Source organism: Harpia harpyja, chromosome 1 (genome assembly GCF_026419915.1).
Source record: "Harpia harpyja isolate bHarHar1 chromosome 1, bHarHar1 primary haplotype, whole genome shotgun sequence".
Lineage (NCBI taxonomy): Eukaryota > Metazoa > Chordata > Aves > Accipitriformes > Accipitridae > Harpia > Harpia harpyja.
Genome location: NC_068940.1, coordinates 108,420,201 through 108,432,326, shown reverse-complemented (window position 1 = coordinate 108,432,326; position 12,126 = coordinate 108,420,201). Strand labels below are relative to the sequence as shown.

Sequence of the window (12,126 nt, the reverse complement as noted above, 5' to 3'; positions counted from 1 at the left end):
ATTCATTTTATTGTCTTCTGGGAGCTTTTACAAAACATCAGGGTGTGTGTAGTGTTCATGGAGGTAGGACTTCCTCCTTCATTCCCTTCTTCCTGCCTGCCTTCTCTCTTCAGTTCCTCCCCCTCTCCCTTCTTTTTTATGCTTCCTCACTGGGATTCCAAGATGTGAGGGGCATGACTGCAATCATGGTTTCAATGATTTCTGCTCCCAAAGGTTTTTCTGCTGCTGTGCTGCAATTCCGGCACCTGGAGCTGCATGAACCTGCATTCCTGCAGGCCATGTTATGAAGCTGTCCCACAGCAAGCTGCAGTTCAGGGAGCTCATTGGTAAACCACATAACCCATCTCCCCAAATAGTTCCTAATTATGATATTTTCACTTTTGTTTCACATAAATACATGGTCAAGAGACTGCTGGAAGAGCTACCCTTCTAGCTGATGTGCAATAGTGAATTACAGCTAGGCTAACCTGTATGCTTAGCACTCACCACCTTCTTTTCACATAAGCTACCGTGTAATTTTCAGTACTTAACATTGTGTAGTGGAGAGGTGACATTCTTCAAACTTTGAAAGTTGAGGTTCCATTTCCCTGTCTTCCACTTTTTTTCTTCCAAAACATTACTTATGTCATTTCTTCTCTTCCGTGTAAAGCTTTAGTCACCGTAGGAGCTGTGCACGCAGCCACGCTGCTTGAGGATGGTTTCACTGGCACTGATACTGGCGCTCCACCATATCCTGTAGTGTCTGATGGGAGAACAAACAGCCTGGGCTGGTGTCTGAAGCCTGCAAGGTGTTTGCTCATTTCATTTCTGCTTAGGAATGCAAGGATTGTCTGTCTGATAGCAAGGGGTCAACTGCCTTCAGAAATACAGAAGGGAAAAGAAATATAAGTGTGGTGACAAATCCATGCAGCTGTATTTGAGTATGATCTGTCCTGTTATCCTTTATGAAGGTCTGATGCTTTGCTGCCTGCTGTCCTTAAGATGGAGGAGCAAATATGAAAGTGTGCACAGGCTTCTTTCCATGGCAAGAAAAAAAACTATTTCCTATATAAGAGGAAATCTAATGCCAAAAAGGTGGTATCACAAATTTCGATCTGCCACCACCCTAGTGCAAGCAGAGTGCCAGGATGCTTTGAACAGCAAAATTTGGTTTTCCACCCTACATATCCAACTTGTCTCCACCAGCATAACGCGTGTTAGATTAAAAAGGGAGTTCTGGATCAGATCAGATCTGCAGCCTCCACAGCTACCAGGAGTAACCCACCTACCTCAGCCTCATCCTGCGTGAAGGCAGTGGAGGCTGAACCACGGAGGGACAAGCAGAAGTGACAAGAGCCACACTAGCACCAAAGAGGACACATTCAAAGTTAAAAAACCACCCAAACTCATCAATGCACTTCTCGTGCAGAGGGATTCAAAAAGTCACCACAAGGTGAGCTTGCCGTGGGTGGACGGGGCTGCTGTGTCTGGCCAGGGTGTGAGGAGGGAGCGAGATCTCTCATGATGCCTGAGCATCCCACCTCAGCCGGTACCAAGGGCCCGGACGGTGTTTTTTCGGGACCGGAGCAGACCGGGAGCTCTCCCCAGCCGGTACCAAGGGCCCGGACGGTGTTTTTTCGGGACCGGAGCAGACCGGGAGCTCTCCCCAGCCGGTACCAAGGGCCCGGACGGTGTTTTTTCGGGACCGGAGCAGACCGGGAGCTCTCCCCAGCCGGTACCAAGGGCCCGGACGGTGTTTTTTCGGGACCGGAGCAGACCGGGAGCTCTCCCCAGCCGGTACCAAGGGCCCGGACGGTGTTTTTTTCGGGACCGGAGCACACCTGGAGCTCTCCCCAGCCGGTACCAAGGGCCCGGACGGTGTTTTTTTCGGGACCGGAGCACACCTGGAGCTCTCCCCAGCCCGGGTCCCCCGGCGGGAGCGGCTGAGGTGAGCCCGCGCTAACGGCCAGCGCGAGGCGGCGGGGGGGGGGGGGGAGGAGGCAGCGCGCATGCGCGGAGCCGTGGCGGAGGTGGGGGCGGGGCGGTTGCAGCGCCCGGAGGGAGCTCGTCGGGACGCCTCGGCGCATGCGCAACCCCCCCCAAAAAAAAGGCGAGAGCGGCGCCGGCGCATGCGCCAGCATGGCGGCGGGGCTGCGTGGGGGAGGGGCGGCGGCGGCCGGGCGCAGGCGCTGAGGGCGGCGGCGGCGCGCGGACGCCGAGCGCCGCCGCAGGGGGGGGGGGGGGAGGACTGCACCGGGGTGAGCGCGAGCGCACCGGGCCGGCGGCGGGGCGGGCGAGGAGGAGGAGGAGGAGGAGGAAGAAAAGGGGGGGGAACCGGATTCCCGAGCATGCCTGAGGGGGCGGGGCGTCCGCCGCTCGACGCATGCGCGGCGTGAGGCGGGTGGGAGGCGCAGGGCCGCGGTGGCGGCGCTCGGCGAGGGTAACAATGGCAGCGGCGGTGGCGGCGGGCGGCGGGACGGGACCCGGAGCCGCGGCGGCGGGGGGGGGCGGCGGCGGCGGCGGCGGCGACTGCCGCCGTGGCGGTAAGCGGTGGTCCAGGGTTAGCGGCGTTGTCGGTGGCTCGACGGAAAGACGGCGGCCCGACGGGGAAGTTCTGGGAGAGCCCGGAGACGGTGTCCCAGCTCGACTCGGTCCGCGTCTGGCTGGGGAAGCACTACAAGAAGGTGCGGACCGGGGGCGGCGGGGGGGGGACGGGGACACCCCCCTCCACACACAGAACCTCTCACACACCGGGCGGGGGGTGGCGGCGGTTTAACGTTCCCTCGCGGTCCCATCCCGCGGGGGCGGGGGAGCTCCCTGCCGGTGCCCCGGGGCCGGTGGGGTGGCGGGTGGGCTGTGGGTGGGCGGGAAGCCCGGCACCGCCGCCGGCCTTTTGTCAGCCGCGGCCTCGCCACCGCGCCCGGCCCCTCCTGCTGTGGCCCGGCCCGGCCCCGCAGCGCGGTCGGGGGGGAGCCGGGGCGGCCGTGGGTGGGTGGTGGGGGGACCCGTCGTGGGCCCCCGTTCCCTCAGAGACGGGGTGGTTCGGCCGGTACCCCGCGTCCATGTTTATACCGAGGCGAGCTGCGACGGTAACTTTCTTGTGCGGGCAAGTCCCGGCTCAGGTTGCCAGGATTTTATACGGGTTTCGCTTAAACCGCACCCCTGGAGTGTTTTAAAAAAAAAGAAAAGAAAAAAACCAACCCAACCCCCCCCCAAATCCAAAGCCTTCGTGCCGTTCAGAACGGCGTTTCACCGAATCCGGTGCGCGTGGAAAGCTCTGCGCGCATTGCTTGTACTTAGGGCAAGTTCACTTTTTGGTAGGGTCGTTGGTCGCTGTGTATTGCCCTTGTAGTCCTCTTCCTCTTTCCTAGGCTTTGCTGTGTTGTTCTGTTTCTTTGTTTTCTCTTCAAATGTTTTTCCTGTACGGTGATTTTGTAACTTTGTTTCAATAGCTAAGCCTTGAAAAATTACTTGACCTGAACTTTTTAGAAGGCAGATAAATCTGTCCAGACAGCTTTGTAGCAATCCGAGGAAGAGCATTAGCTGGGGCAGAGCGTTGTCAAGGGGAGATGCTGGACAACCTAAAGGTGCCTTAATCTCTGTATTTACCCAAGACTTGCAGTCCATCCCTCCATTTTTCGGTAGGTCTGGTTTCAGGAACACCCAGACAAGTTTGCCCGTTGCTCTGTGGGTGCTGTTGATTGGATTATTTGTGTGGCAGTGCTCTGAAATGGGTATCTGAACTGATCGGGGTTAAAAACCAGAACACGTTCAGAGGTGTGTTTTACCGGTCCTTCCACATAGCTTGTTCCAGTGCAGCCACGTACAGTTGAATCGGCGCAATGGGGTGGAGGTCGTCCTTTGAGCGAGCAGCTTCAGCTATTCTTGTTGATAAGGAGATTGTAACAGAAAAAAAATGTATCTGTAGTTTGATTTTTGTTTTGGTTGTGCTTCTCTGCCGTTTCTAGACTTCTGAGGAGGAGCATTCTTTCCTTTCATTTTCACAACCGAATACCCACAAGAACACAATAAACTCTTGAAATAACTTTGAACTGGCACCTGCCGTTTTGCAGAAGAGCAAGTCACCTTATTAAAAGCATTAACAGTTATTGTCTGTTGCTGTTGTGAATTGAAACTACCTAGACAACTGGTTCTCACCTTACTAGCCTGGTAGGGCCTCTTATCTGTAGTTCAGGAATGGGAGCTTTCCTTTTGTATGCCAAAGAAAAACTCCTTTATTATAATTGGTTTACACAGTATTACTGCTTATAAAGATTAGATGGTTCTATTTATTTTGTAAACTCTGGAAGGTAATCAGAATTGGGCTAAGAAGAAATCTTTACTGGGCAAGTGAATTTCAAAATACTGTGTTGTAAAATCCTTTAAAAAAAAAAAAGGGAAAATTATTTTTGCTTTGGGAAACAAGGAAGTTGATACTACTGGTGTTTAAAGATGTATCTTTAATACTTTAAATGGAAGCGTTAATTCCTTTTTGATGTGCAGTAAATAGACTCTAGTTCATCTTGCGTCTGTTTTCATCTTGCTGTGACTTCTTTCAGAAAAGTACGTGGTGATTATAGCTGACTTTTGTCCAGTTTATACTCTTAAAAATGCATACATGTACATCTGGGCAGTGGTGAACCCGTCAGCTGTAGTAGGTGTTGTGTCCAGCTCCGGGGACATTGGGGACCAGTTGGAAAGAATCCCGAGAGCAGCAGCGAGCTTGGTCAAGGATCCAGAGGTTGCAATGGGCAAGGAGAGAGTTAGAGAATTGCAATTATAAATCTTCTCATTCCTGTCTCTAGATTAGACAGGTCTTCAAGTATCTGCGAGTGTTCCATGTCTCTAGAGTATAACTAAAAAAGAGGTTTAAATAGTAGTTATGGAAGACTTGCACTGGATATTGGAAAACTCCCACTGACGGGGAGGAGGGGGCTGCCTGGCAGTGTGGTCAATCTCTGCCAGAGATCTTTTGATGATAAAATCTACTGGGCAGCGATGTGGGTTTTGTAACCCTGCATTGCTGTGATGTACTGTTTTCCTGACACAAACCTTCCGGGCCCATTTCTTGGCTGATGTGCTGACAATGAGGAAGGCCCTTCCCTGGACGTGCAGAAAGATGGTGTGCATTGGGAGCTTGCCTTGGGGAGGCTCAGGTGGCTGGGTAAAGATGAAGATGGAAGGAACACTGGAGGGGCTGTTAGCAACAACAAACATAATGACAGAAAACAAAATTTTTTATGCCAAACTTCTTCCTGCTCCCTATTTTTGTGTTTGTGCGATGTGCGGAAGTAATTTTGCGCTATGTCTCTGCACTGAGAGTTGCAGGAGGTCCCCCACTTCTTCCCAGGCCTTGGACTGCAATACGGATGTTTGAGCCTTTCTTCCCTGTGAGTTGGAAACAGGTTTGTGCTGTGGTTTTCAGCGCCTGGGGGACCTGATAGGCTTTCATAGCATTTGGGTGGACTAACTCTGGTGACATCAAGGCGTCCACTATAAGTAGAAGTTTATAGTTCAAAAGTAAACTGGGCAATTCACTTTTTATGAATGCTCAGTGATCTCTAATATTATGCATTGTTTAGGTAGTTACTTTGACATTAAGCAACAAATTGCTCATATTGAAATGGCTTGTAAAACAGAGTTATTTCTTGTATTTAAAATATCTTCCTAAGATAGTTTGGGTGGTTTTTTCTTTTTTTTTTTTTTAATATGTATTATGAAGGATGCAGAAACTAACCTTGGCCTTACTGCTGTAGTCCCTAAGGACTGTTCCCGGTGTGTTCATCATGTCCAGGTCAATATATTGACCTGTAGGAGCTTCAGCTACTCAGTGCCTCTGGAAGCTGCACCCTCCCCTCTGAGACAGAAGGTTGGAAACCTGATTTTTTGGGGGGGACAGGGAGGAGGGTGTCTTGTTTTGATTTTTAAAGAACAAGTGGAGCGTTGTCTTAAAGGGCGAGTTAGAGGAGAACATGGCATGGGCTGTCTGTGTAGACACTAAAGCGCACAGAGGATGAGGACGTATCATCGCTTGGAAGTCTGGGTGGTTTGTTGAGTATCTGGGACCCACTTGCACTAGTAGCAAGTGTAGAATAATGAATTTTCTTTCCACATTAATGGAGTGCAATGCTGTTGTAAGGTGTTGGACCAATGCCAGTGGAGCATGTCTGTTTTACAGCAGGACGATAATGACGGGCAGCAACGTGGGATCCCTTTATGCCCTTCTATTAATAAGCCTCAGCCTGACAGCGAGGACGGACAAGCTGCTTCTTGGCAGCTGTTATGAAATGGCAGTTGTTATGGCCAAAGATGTCTGTTTGGAGACCACCTGCTTGTCCACCACCAGCCAGGAGCTGAATTTAGAGGATTTGTAGTTATCTTTCTGCTGGCTCTGACTTCTTGTGTCAGTGCTAGCCTTATCAAGTATTTCTTCAGTCAGACTTTGATTTAATCTGAGGGAGGATTTTCTCTGTGTTTGCAGCTCTTTTGTGTTCTCACCTTTAAAAAAGTAACAAGGGTTATAACCTAAATCAAAGTATTTTAATGTTGCTTTTCCTTTCCCTGTTATTTAGTGATCTGAGTTGAAATGTTCTTTGTTTTGGGGGAAGGAAAGGATTTTGTGCATCAGGGCTACAACACAGAGCCATAATGTGGTTATTTGAGGTCAGTAACCACATCAAAACCGGGTATACGAATCTGTCCCTTATGCCTGTGACAAAGGCTTTGCAGTGCAGCTGCAATGGCAAATCTTGCTGGTGAAGTGATTTCTTCTGCTAGCAGTTACTCTCTTATTCTTGAATTATTGAGTTATACTGAAAGACTTCTGACCATACATGTTTTCTACTTAAGGATGTGTGGGTATTTTTGTATTTCTAATTAACGTGGAAATGGTAGAAGAATCTTTGCTGTGTCAATGGGGCTTTGGTATTTCAGCACTTGAACAAAATCCTCTTATGCCAAAGCTGTGTGTCTAGGAACAGGGCATCATTTCTGTCTTCTGGAATTTGCTGTTTAAAAACCTTTATTTGCTGCAGAATTGTTTTCTGCTTCTGTCCGCTGTGGAGACTAGTGGAAAACTGGCAGATATGTTGTGACTTCAGTCCTCTGTGGTCCCCTCAAGCCCACCACCTATTGATCAGGAAATCATCTTACTGATTTTGCTGCTTTAATGATACATTTGTATTGCTGGCTAGTGTGCCTGAGTGATTGAGAGGAGTCTTTTGTGTTTCCTTTTGAAGGTTTTTTTTCCCTTATTGTTTAGGGGGAACCTCAGGCAAAGTAATGAGTTTTCTGTAAAAAAAAAAAAAAAAATGGCAAGATGGTGGTGGTGCAAAATAGAATCAGGGGTTCCTAATGTTATTTTTCCTTTCTGATAGTTTCCAGCTGTCAGTGTCTCCTGCAAGAGGTAAAAATGGGACCTGCAAGTAAAGGAATAAATGCCTGAAAAATTTCATATGTCTAAGAATATGCTTTCCCAGGCATATACTCATGTGAATATTTTGGGGTTTTTTTGTGAAGGAAGACATTTGAAAAAAAATTACAGTTTTTTTTTTATCTTCCTGGAGTATGCCTCCCATGCAAAACTAAAGGTATACTACTACAATGTACTCTGGGAAAAAATTTATATCTGTCGCTCTAGATATATATTTAAAGTGCTACAGCTCCATGGGTAGACAGTCTTAAATAGCAGGGCTTAGGTTGGAACTGGCGGCTTTGCTTTTTGAACATATTTAACATGTATGGCATGTGAATGTGTTCAAAGCTGTATTGGTAATAGAAATGGGGTTATTTAATATGAAGTCTGGCACTTGATCTGCTACACTTTTGTTTTCATGTTTGTGCAAATTTTAAATCTGTAGTTTAGCAGATAGCTGTTTTGCCCGCACCTTTGAATTTACATTTGTTTCATTGCATTATAATTGGCATAGCTGGACTAAAAGCTCGGAGTTTTATTCAGACTTGTGTAAGGTGGTAGTGCAAAGGTGGAACATGCAAAATGATGAGAGCTTCAGGGCTAGTAGCTGTGATACGCTACATCTGTGCACATCCTGGGTGTGATAGTCACTTTTAAACTACACAAAAAATAATACAAGGTAAATCTTTTGTTAACAGATACAAAAATACACAGCACTCTATGCATTTTGGTAACCATCCCTCTTGGTTTAGCAGCCCTTAGGACACTGATGAAAAGGGTTCTGCCAAATTTAGCAATAGGGGTTTATTCTGTGCCTCCCTGCTGGAGAATTTTACCACTTGTAACAAAGGCAAGAGAAGGGCACGCTTCCTGCTGAGCTGCGGCACCTGGTAAGCTAATGCAGAGGCTGGGGTGGGTTTTTCAGTAAAGATGTTGGATTAACTGGGGCACCTGAGTGAGTCACATGCTCCCTTTTGCCATCCTGACTAGGGTCAGTAATTCCAACAAAAGGTTGCTTAAACTGCTCTGGTGAATTCAGCCGCAGCACCCGGAGCTTCTAGTCCAAAAATTATAAAGGAATAGTTGCTAGCTGAGAAGAGTGTGAGGGTCTAGAGGTTTTTAAAAAGCCTAAGAGCAAAAGTCTTTATCTTCAGCTAGATTCTAACAGCAATAAAGACTGACTGTTATTGCCGCTTCATATCTCTGTGGTAGCGGATGTGAATTGATAGGAGTTACTAATTGGATAAAATTGTCACAATTGCCTGCCTTTCCTGGAGGGAGGGAAGAGTGCTAAGAAAAATACAGCTTTGGAAATTTAGCCTTCTGTTCTTTATAGGCTCATGTTTCTAGATTAGATTTTATACACAGGGCAGGGCACCTGGGGAGTCTTACAGGTATTTGTGTCCTTCAGGTTGTGAAGATTTAATTTCTCAGATATGTCTATCTGCCTCTTAACAAGTGCTGAAGGAATTTGCATCTCGAGGTAGTCAGATACTGTAAAATTGTCATGGAAAAGTCAATGTCTTTGTAGTGTCCTTTGCTATGTAGATGGTGCTTTGGAAGGCTTAGTTAGATTTGTCTGCTATTTAACACCACTGCTTTAAACTTTTGAGGGTTCTGGCTCTCAGCATTTTTTTTTTTAAGGGGCTTTAGAAGAATCTGATTTGAGGGAAGAACAAAAGCCTTGTGGTTCATAGTGTTACCCAGGTAAATGACTCTAGGGTAGCTAATATTACTCCATATTCTACGCAAACAAGTAATGTTTGTTCTACTCTTAGAAGTCTTCTGGCGTGGTGAGGAGATTACATCCAGTAAGTGAATATTGTAATATTAGGAGTAATGAAAACTCAAAAGCCACGGGAGCTTTTTTTTTTATATTGCTTGCTGTGATTTCCCCTTCTACATATATGCATTTTATTAGAAGTATAACCTTGGGAAATTCTTAGATTGTCACAAAGCATTGCAGATGTAGTTGTCCAGATCAGTTTTTCTCTTTGTACGTGACATGCTATATAGTACCAAATGGATGCTTTTAGGATTAATGTGTAGTAGTTGATTACAGAAGGAGCTTGTCAAGTTGTTGTAGAAAGCTCTGTGTATATGTGAGCCAGAATTAGGCTGTTCCTTTATTAGGAACTACAAATCAGATTGAAGTAGTTAATCTCTATCTGTAAAACACTGCCAGCCGTGATGAACTGATGATGATTCACAGATATGTGCTATACTTTAAGACTAAAACTTGAAAGATGTTTGTGCTTGGTGTTCCTCCTGTGCACGCAGACATACCACCCCCAGCCTTCCCCCAGCCACACAGTGATCCTTAAATCTTAAACTGTGCTCTACAAGTGATAAAGTGGTCTGGGGAATTAGTAAATCAGTCTTCATGTTTTACTATCCTCTATTGCAAGTAAGCGTGTGGTTTTTGTCTTTCAGTACGTTCAAGCAGATGCTCCTACCAATAAAACACTGGCTGGGCTGGTGGTGCAGCTGCTGCAATTCCAGGAAGATGCCTTTGGAAAACATGTCACCAATCCTGCCTTCACAAAGCTTCCTGTGAGTACTGGGGTTAACCCACTGCTACTACAATAGTGTATTTTGTTCTTCCTCCGGTATCTGTGCTGCTGGCATTGCTTCCAGGTGATTGGGAGATCGGCGCTTAGTCTGAGGCGTTTGTTGATGCGTCCTCTGGAAGGGGTGAAATAGTACAGTCCTTCGTAAAAGAGATTTTCAATGTAAACCAGAGCATTTTCTATACATTTGGAAGTGATTTCCTGAATATTGTGGAAAGGTTTTAATTTCTAGTAAAAATCTATGTAAACTTGTAGATTTTAAGTCAGATCTGTTTGGACTGATGCATCCTAAACAGACTGAATAACATGCACTTTCCAAAGCAAACAGGTTTCCATTGGGCATTTTTGTTGATTAAACTTCAAACTTCTAGTGCTGTCAACGCTGAAAAATGGCTTTACCGTGTTCTTCAGTAGCACATAGTTACCTAATTAGTCTGGGCTAGTTTTCCAGTCACTCAGGATATTGGTATACAGAAACAATATCAACATTTTAAGGGTTGCTTATTTGAAGTTCAAACCTGGCACATGTTTAGCAGTGGTATCCTAGTGATTGTGTTCAGAGATCAGCTCCATTGTGCTTGGAACCCTGCCTGCCACCAAAAGAATCTTGTCCGAATGAGCGTGAAGTCTAAACAACTGATGGAGCAAAGAGGGATGCGGCAAATGGTAAGGACAAAGTAACAAAGGGATTTTGCTTGTGAAGGGCAAGGACTGCAGCGTGGTATCAAGCACCCAGGTGGCTGATTTTGGGTAGGTTTTGTGGGCCAAGACCACTGTCATAAACGTGTATGTAAGCATTGTGGACATCAGCAGGAAGGTCTTTTCTTATCTTTGCCACAGAATACTTACTGGGAACCTAAGGTCATGCAGTCTAGAATTGTGTTTATATATACATACTAAGTTGGAAATATGTATAACTGATTACAATACAATAAACTGAAGTTGCTCGGAAAACTATTGAAAGTACTCCTATCTTCTTTGGTCCACCACTTACAGAATAGTATCTTTTATTATTTTATGGTGATTTTTTTTTTTTCCCCCAAACATTTCGCTTATGTAACTTCTTTTGCGAGGAGCGTGAATTCACGCGTGTTTTCTTCAGAAGAGGGGTTTTCAAACTTAAGTTTTATTGGGTGAATCTCTTGGTGCTTAGGAATGCACACAGAAGCATCACAAGATGCCATTAAGATGTAGCTCACCATCTCTTCCATTCTGATCACCTGATACCTCAGTGGTGATGAAAAGCTTTAGGGACAGAGGTGAACATGGCGGTGCTTTATTTTGATATGGCAACGTAGACCATAAAACTGTACCCATATTCAACAAGTTGATAAACCATTTGAGTGCTCTCAAGTCTTAAATCAATTTGTCTTATCTTAAAAATGGGTAATAAAGATTTCAGTGGCATTGTAAATATATTGTTCCTGTGTTTAACTATTCTTGCTGTTTCGAAGGTCTAATCGGATCAAATTTGCGCAGTTTAAGTTTACAGCAGTTGGAACTCTCTGCTTTCAGTTACTTCCGATAGAAGACAACTCATCAGTATATCTTCCTTTATATTGTTTTTATGAGAAAATGCAATATGTACTCTTAGGATGAGGCTAGCGTTCACTTTTTTAGACATGTAATTCAAGATACTGGTTCAGGCTGCAAAGGAGGCTTTGTTATTCTACTGTAGCACTTTGAAGACATGCAGAATGCTTCAGTTCTCTAGGACTATGTCTAACTTGGGAAGAGAAGTGGGTTGAAGGGGTATCTTAAGTGACATTGCTAAGCTCCAAAAATATATTGAAAAGCCATTGCAGACTTTCCACTGAAAAGAAACTGAATGAAGCTAAAAGAGGTTGAAAGTTTGTAGTTACCTTAGTGACTGTTCAATATTACCATGTTCCTGGCAAGGGAGGATCTGAAGTTGAAGAGGAGGAGGTCATGCCTGTGTAAAAGAAACAACCCCCAAGCCATGAAAACTTTGAGTGCTGTGTACCTGCAGATGACTGCAGAAGTCCTCAATTTGTGACTCCTGCTCACAACTACCATCACTAAAGGTTGCCATTAATGGTCCATTCCTCGCGTGTTGCTGTTCTCCGTTAATACACACTGCAGTGTTTCCCTTATCAGTGCGGTTTATTTGAGATGGTTGGTCTTGAGAACAGCAGCTGTTGC

At 46.0% G+C, this 12,126-nt stretch overlaps 1 protein-coding gene across 2 annotated transcripts in view; it reads left to right on the top strand.

Annotated features, from left to right (window-relative positions):
• The first annotated feature begins 2,436 nt into the window (after positions 1–2,436).
• The window catches only part of SMARCC1 (SWI/SNF related, matrix associated, actin dependent regulator of chromatin subfamily c member 1), a 91,558-nt gene continuing 81,868 nt past the window's right edge, over positions 2,437–12,126 (top strand). Inside the window, exons 1-2 of one of the 2 annotated variants that reach the window (XM_052809156.1) lie at positions 2,437–2,663; positions 9,827–9,946. The gene's annotated coding sequence lies outside the window, so the exon portion shown is untranslated. Of the gene's footprint in view, positions 2,664–9,826; positions 9,947–12,126 lie in introns of those variants that run through there. The other variant, XM_052809150.1, reaches the window with a different exon arrangement.